Raw genomic sequence first — 8,328 nt, forward strand, 5'->3', positions numbered from 1 at the left:
GGCTTAGGCATTGTTGGTATTTTGTTCAATAATTTATTGAAGCGAGAGTTGAAATACTTAATTGGTTCCTTTGGTTCAGCTTTTAAATTGGAGAGGTCATTTATTAAGGTTGTTGTTGACCTATCATCCCCAAATTTTGTTAAAAACTGATCTTGAAATGTATCCCAGTTATTAATGGAGCCTACTGGTAAAGAAAAATACCAGGATCCTATTGCTCCTTGTAAAGTATAGGGGAATAATCTTACAACTGCGTCCTCTTCTGTTACTCCATTCAAATTAATAGATAGCATGAAATTATTTATGTGTTCCTCAGCTAGTTGGCCATTGTCAGGATTGAATTTGGGCAACCATTTCTCAGGATGAGCTGGTAATTGAGATAAAGGTGCATGCATTCTTACAGCCCCTGGGTTGGCCCATGGCCTTGGTGGTGGATTTCCTGCCATCGTCGAGGTATGAGTAGGAGGAGGTGTGGTAGTAGTTGAAGGTGATTGGGTAGAGGAGGATGTTACTCCTGTACCTGTATGAACCACGATCTGGAGTTGAGGGATGGATGAATGACCTTGTGATGATATGGATGGGATGGTAGACGAAAATGATGATAGAACCTCACTCTAAGATTTTGCTAGTGTTTTCCTAGCTTTCTTACGACTCGGTAGAGGAAACTCAATTGGTGGGATTCCTAATTTTCCGCTCTGTGCTCTAGTGAGTCGTTGAGATGGGGTCAGATGAGAAGTGACACTACCTTGGGATAACTCAGATTCTTCTTGAGATATAGAAATCCCCTGTAACTTATGAATTAAAGTTTGTAACTCAGGGGGATCTGAAGAAGAATGAAATGGATTGTTTGGGATTTCAATAATGTGCTCTGTATTTTCCTTTTCAACTTTTGTTTCTGAGATAAGAGATTTGGAATGTGAACGAGAAGTTGAGGGTGATGGTGAGGGAGTTTTACTCTTAGAATGGTGTGAAGATGTAGATTTACTTGCCATTCACAGTCAGGTCCTCCTTCTAGCGCCAAATATGTTGAAGGATCGAAAAATCAAGACTCCAACAAGGGGGATAACCACCCAGTCCGGACCTTAGGAAAACTCCTTTTACGTTTGGAATAGTGGCTCTGACTGGGGATGATGGGACTAGTTTCCTATTTTATTTATGACCTTTGTGCTAACGGGGTGATGTTTTTATTTTTAGGGGTTTTATGAAGTGAATACTTATTCTAATTTTAATCTATCTTCTAAATATCATGTGTGATCTATCATAATCAAAGAAAACATCTAAATTTAAAACTATCACGAGCGTAACATTTTATATATGCGATCTAAAATGATTTCTGAAAGTAATTGATAATAAAGATCATTCGATCACATTAAGGAAGGAATCCATTTGATAATGATTGTTTCGTATAAAAAGTTAGCTGAAACGATATGAAAGATATATCGCATAAAGAGTCATTCACATATTCAACATAAAGAATAAATCATCATCATACAAAAGTGAAATAATGATAACTTTGAATTTAAACTTTCATACATAAATAACTGAAAATGATTTATTGCTTGATACACAAGTAAAAGGTATTAAGAGATAGAAGTACCATTTGTAATACGTCCTACTCATATGCTCCAGTAATATTGATCTATCTTCAAATCACTTAACTTGAACTAAGAGTACAAAAATGTAATTTCAGTAGAAGATGCTAAACTCAAGTAGAAAATAAATCTCATTCCATTAATTTTACCAAAACCTCCTCAGTGGGGGTCATAAGTGCACATTCTGAATAATGTTTTTGATAAAATTTATGGACCCTTCTCTAAATGCATGAGAGGGGTTTAAATACTAATCTATGAAACTTAAAAATAGATATTTACAAAAATAGATGAGGAGGTTTAAACGACCTACCTCATTTTAAGCAAAAATAAACAAAACAAAAATAAAATATGTCTATGACTAATCCTGCATATGATCCTTGAGATTGCAAATATCCAGCATTGATTTTAGCTTTTAGTTTTCCTGCAAATACAACATTGGTGAGTGTTGACACTATTTTCTCAGTGGAAGTCATCAGGCATTTCAGGGTCATCCATTGGCTGTGTGGTTTCACTAGGTACTGCTAGTATGCTTCCCAATTCAATCTGTTTACCTGTTTAATTGCCTCTGCCCTTTCCTCTGCTGCTTGTTTCCATACTGCTTGAAGCTATTGTGCTTTTGGAAGAAAGCCAGGGGTGGTTTCTGCTACCAAATTAGCCTTGTGTAGATTTTCATTTACGCATTCGATGACACTGTTCACTGTTGCCGCCGCATCCTCCATTGCTTGTTCTGCCTCCCTTAGCTGAGAATCCCATTTCGCAAATAAAATTTCTTTGTGCGATTCATCAATTTTGGGCATGTCTGCTCTTTTCCCTTCTTCAGATTTCTGCCAGTTTAAGAAGTCTGAGACTTTCTTAAAAATTGAATCATATTCAAGTCATAATTCCACAACTTGATTTGTTATGTTATCGCTCATTTCGTAGTGGGAATTCCACTGCGAAATCTTCTGGCATAATAGTTCTTTCTGTTGTAGAAGCTGGGAATTGAGACCAAGTGCCTCTGTGACAAACTGTTCTATTTTGGGATCATCTTTATGCAGTTCTATTATACTCTGTAACTGTTCTTATTTACTAGCTAAACTGCTTTGATGTGCCAACTACATTTGCTGAAAGTCTTGCTGAAGTTTTGCCAACTATGTTTCTGCTTGTTGGTTGATGCTGACCTGCTATAAGTATTGTTCCAATAACAAAATCTTATCTTATTTTTCTTTTAGCAGCAGTTGTACCTCTATTTCTTTGTCAATGGTTGCTGAAGCATATGCACCTGTGACCTGTGATAGCCAAGTGAGGTTTGTCGATGGATTTGTAGATGGGTCTTTCCAAATAACATCCACAAGTTCATCCTCGGGAGTGAGCACTGAATCCAACTTTCTCTTCTTTCTTTGTCTTCTAACGACGACTTTATGTTGAGGGTTGTAGAATACATCTAGAGGAGGAATTTCCTCTATTCTCAATACAATCTCAGATGTGGGAGAAATGGGAATATGCTCCATTTCCTAAGTGCTAACATCTCTTTCTATTACCATTTCTGCAGTCATCTCTTATGTGTTTGTTGGTGGCTCTGCATTTTGTTCTTCTATGTTAAGTATCTTATTAAAATTTTCCCATTCTCCTTCTAGATCAATTATGAGTGGCTTTGCTTTCTTTGTAAGGGGAGTGGAGGCTTCAGCTTGTTTTACAAATGAAGTCTGCTGATCAGACTTTGTTGTGGACTGGGTTGTGTCTTTTATTGACTCCTTGCTCTTACTATGTTGATTTTCGGATGTTTTTTCAGATTGATTGCCAGACTTTCCTGGCAATTCTTTTTCAATACTTGTTTTGGATTTCTCTTTTGAATCTTCACTTATGCTTATGTTGGGAGTAGGATCTCTTACTGGTTCGATGAGTAATTGGTCCAATGGGACCTTAGACAACCTTTGTTTTATGTAATTATCAAAAGTTTGGAGACCTTCTTGGTCAAAAAGAATTTGTGTCGTATGTTGAACTTCTTTGAAGGTGTTTTTCTGCAGAAAAACATCACCAAAGAGATCTTTTTCATGAGAAAATACTCTTATTTTAACCATTGTGGTAAAATATTTTACAATACCAAAGGGATCATATTGCCTTCCCGGGAACTTGGGTAGTTGTAAAGATAATACATTATTAACTTCTTTGAAAGCATGTCCTAAGTCATGCAATGCAAATGCTCTGCATGTTACAGGAAATTGAGGCCAAATGGCCTTCTTGGAATCTTTCAGTACTTTGCTCATTCCCCCCTCGCCACATGTCTGATAGGCTATCTCCCTAGCCATCAGTTTGTCTGGGATGTAAAAAGGTAGCACATGGGGTGAGGCAATACTGCCAAACACTATGATATATGTGAATAATTCTTCCCCAAACCATCTCGCTATGGGGAGATTATCTACCTCAACGTCTTGGGAAAACCTTGGGGCATATTTGTTGTAGATCTTATTATGAATCGGGAGTATAACTCTGTGACAAATTTTGAAGAAATGTGCCACAAAATTTGATTCCCACATGACTTTGTAATAAATTTGAATGGGAAGTGGATTTTGAACCGTCCACTTCCATCCCATAACAAGAAATTTGGAACCAAAACAAATAGCATCCATAACAAAGGCACTCATGAAAAATGGAGGGTAAACCCTCGAAGCAATGCTTCTTTTTCTTCTGTATTATAAAATTGCGGCAGCTAAATTATCTGACACGATTTGAGCCCAATTCATTATTTTAGCATTGATAGCTGCATCTACTAAGGGTAACCATTATGATGAAAATTTGTTGCTGTCTGGTTTACCAAACAGTCTACATAACATAGCGGCAGCAAAACAGTAAGGGGAACAAAGAGAACCGATGGCGTATATACCGTTTTTATATTTTTTGAGTGTTTCCTGATTGTTTGAGAAATTCTTTGTGCATTTTGCCAAGTCTTCATTCTCCTTGTCAAACTTCTCGACAAAGTTCTTATTGTAGATGGCCTGGGGTTCTAGTAAGTGGTACATGAGCCTCAGGTTGTCTAGAGTAAATGACCCCATGACTTCCTGGCTTGTCGTCTTGAATTCTCTGTCAGATATGTCTGCATCATCTATAATCCATTTAACCATGTCGGTGTAAGGGAGTATCTTTGGCCTTGCAGCAATGCGGTGCAAGAATGAGCATGCAAGCTCAGTCAAAGAAGCATCAGAAGAGCCACGTCCATCCGCTGTAACTGTTATTTCCATAATTCTCGGTTGTTCTTCCTCCAATAACTGATACATAGTTTCCCACGTAGATGTCCCTGCATCTCGATTACAGGTAGTGTCTATGAATAATGGGGTCATTTCTGACTTTTCAGAAGCGGGTGCCTTTCCTTTCTTCACCATTTCTTCGGATGTTCTGCTCTGTGTGTTCTTCCTGAAAGTTACAAGAAGAAAGAAGAATAGGATAAAAATGATAGTAAATGCAGAAATAATCAATAGAGAGTACGAAAATAAGGTGACGGAGGGTCTTTAATTCTAAATCACTTCAAAAGATATCAACTTACGTCAAATGACCTTTCACAACTGATTGTAATCGTTTTTTAATAAATGTCCACTAATGAACCATTATGCTTGACTTAATGTTCATAACTTCACATCGAAAGTCGAGAAGTACTCTCCTAGAATTGTGAGCCCTTTAAGTTGTGATTAAAGCGATTTTGTGATTTGTTGTGCAATATTGCAGATTGCTATATTGCAAAAACTTGTTTTCGTTAGGACCTACCGCCATGTGAGTTGATGCAATATGTGGTATGTGAGATACTATTGCATTTCGCAATATCAACTTACACTTTATCAAGTAACGTCGCATGATTGGAACTGCAATGCGAGAAGGTTATAGGAATTTTATAGTTTTGCATTTTGCGGATCGCGTTATAATGGGGTAACTTTTATAAGGAAGGTTTGTTGTAATTGTTTTTGCAATGTGAGAATAATATTCTTTAAAGCGGGTCTTTCCAAGATTCTTTAATATTCACGACTTTTCGGGTACAAAGTTATTCTTAGGCTTTTTGATCATGTGGCGCTTATTTAGGAAAATTAATGTTTATGAAGTTTTATGCGCCTAAAGTATGAAGAGGTCCTTTTTCCATGTTTTAGCAAGTTCCACTTTGACATCTTATTTTATTCTAAAAATAAAAAGGCATGACTAGATGCTAAGATTTTATTTTATTGGAAGGGTCCCCATTTATTAGTGTTATTACTAACATAAATAAATGGGGTTTGTTGATAGGGAAAACACCTTATTAACTCCTTTGGTTCTTTGAAACATTGTTAAACCTTGGTTTGATACCACTTGTTATTTGTATGCAAAGATAGACATGCAAACACAAGAAAAATAAGTACACAGGATTCTGCTTGAATAAATAAGTTCTATTCATTAATTATTCTCTCATATACATCCACCGAGTTGTTTCCATTCTCTCTTCTTAATTCACATTATAATGTCCCAACCATGAGTATATAAGCGCTAAAATTTCTAAATATGGAATCATGTAAACTCTAACTTTCTTTTCCTCATGAAAACTATGACTTGACTCTTTAACTAAACTTTTCTAACTTCACTTTAACATACATAGACATTTTTTTTTCCTTCACTTAGATTTTCTTGTCAAGGCATTAATTTTTTAACTTTGATTCACTTGACTTCTAATATTAGAAATACTTTGTTTTCCTTCACTTAACCTAAGCCTTCATACATTGCATGTATACGAGAGTACTTACTATTTCTATCAAGTGAACTGATTTTTATCTATGACAAAGTTGCAATTGATGGCAGTAATATAATCAAATAGGAAATTTGGTGATAGGTTTGTATGCATTGTGTGCTCTTTTAATTTAAGTTTCTATACGACGCTAGAGTTCACTTTATTGTAACAAATTTAAATATTTTACAACTGTTAGGCCAGTTAGGTTATTGATTCTATAAAATTACTTTTATTCATATCATTTGCATATTAGTTATGTTAAGGCATAATTGTATGGAATGATTATTTGCATACTTCAATAAATGTTAAACTTATGAATTTTAATAATTGTGAAATATAAAAAGTGAGGTGTAGTATATAATCATGATTGACCATGGTTGAAAACGGTTGATCATGATTATCATATTGAGAAAATCTTTGTCATAATGTGATGTTTGACCATGGTTGAAACAATGATTGATATTATAAACCCAAGAGATTAACACTAAAACTCCAAGGGATTATGAACCCAAGGGAATAATACTAAACCCAAGGTACCAATATTATAAACCTAAGGTATATAAACCCTAAGATAAATATTATAAACACTAAATTAAACATAGTTGACCATGGTTGATTTTCACTCATTTCCAAAATATCATGAGATGAATTAATTATTTAAATATTAAATGTTTAAATATAATGTTCCTATTTAATTTAATTGTTTAAGATAATATTATGTTTGGTTTGTTGCAATAACATCTTTTCCCTACATAATTGTAAAATACTTTGTTTCTTTCAATACAATAATAAATTACTATAGAAACATATTAGATTTATATTAATAAGATAAAAAATAAAAAACAAAATTAATAATTAAATATTTAAAATATTATAAAAAATGAAAATAATATTTTTAAATATTTATTAACTATGGTTTACTTAAAATATTAGGCAAAACATAAAATTCAGGATTCAAATTCTTCATAAATCAAATCTATATATGTGGATTATAATAAGTTTTTCTATTAAGAATAATATTTCTATAAACACATTATTATCTGAATATACTAATTGATATATCAATTTTACAATTAAATTTAATACCTATTTTCCCTAAATACATCCATATATTAATTTAATAATTAAATCAATATTTGAATGATTTTGAGGTGGTATATATTTCGAGAAGTGTTAGCATGCAAAATCTAAAATAAAGACATGAGATTTAGGGAAGATGTAAGATTTTATTTAAAAAAAAAATAATGCCAGTTGATAAGGTTAAAATGAACATGAGATTTAATTTTTCTTAATTGTACTATCATTGTTATCAATTCAAATATGTTTCAATTTACTGATATCAATTCAAATATGTTTCAACTTACTGGTAAAAACGCTTCATGTCCAGACATCTCTTTAGAATCGAGTAGATTTCCTAGAGAGCTGCAGGTAAAACCTCAGGCCTCTCACACAATCAACAAATGTTAAATTTTTTAGCAGAAATAAAATGGGGAGGTTGCAGGAATAAATATGAGACAACATATCAATAGATCCATTTAAACCTAAATGGAAAGAAAACTAACCTTCGCACCAATAATACAAACTTTCCTAGTTTTGAACACTGAAAGCGTGATACGATGTTTCATGGAGGTATAGTATAGGCCTAGAAAAATTTCTACGTGGAAATGTGGATAGATTGGAACAACAAACTTCAAATCGTATAAAAAAATAGCAGTAAAATCCTAAGCTCTCAAAAGTCTCTCAACTTCTTCAAGATTGACGCGATAGTGCTCAAGTTTAGATAACCATACGGGAAATCCACCTCCAAAATCCGAATATCCGATACCGAATCTGTCCGGGAAATCCACCTCCAAAATCGGATTATCGATTCTCGCCATTTTTGAGTCAGGAATTTCCCACCTCCAAAATCGGATTATCGATTCTCGCCATTTTTGAGTCAGGAGTTCCCAAGGCATAGTCATAGATGACATAGAGGGATGCCTCATAGGCCACGAGGATAGAATCTTGTAGGGTTAACGT

At 34.3% G+C, this 8,328-nt stretch overlaps 1 pseudogene; it reads right to left on the reverse strand.

The window, feature by feature from the left end:
• The window catches only part of LOC149221379 (autophagy-related protein 18c-like), a 57,567-nt pseudogene extending 52,619 nt beyond the window's left edge, over positions 1 to 4,948 (reverse strand).
• Positions 4,949 to 8,328: the final 3,380 nt, after the last annotated feature.

This window comes from Pinus tabuliformis, chromosome Q (assembly GCF_031772625.1).
Source record: "Pinus tabuliformis cultivar Carrire ecotype Pingquan chromosome Q, CPIR1, whole genome shotgun sequence".
Lineage (NCBI taxonomy): Eukaryota > Viridiplantae > Streptophyta > Pinopsida > Pinales > Pinaceae > Pinus > Pinus tabuliformis.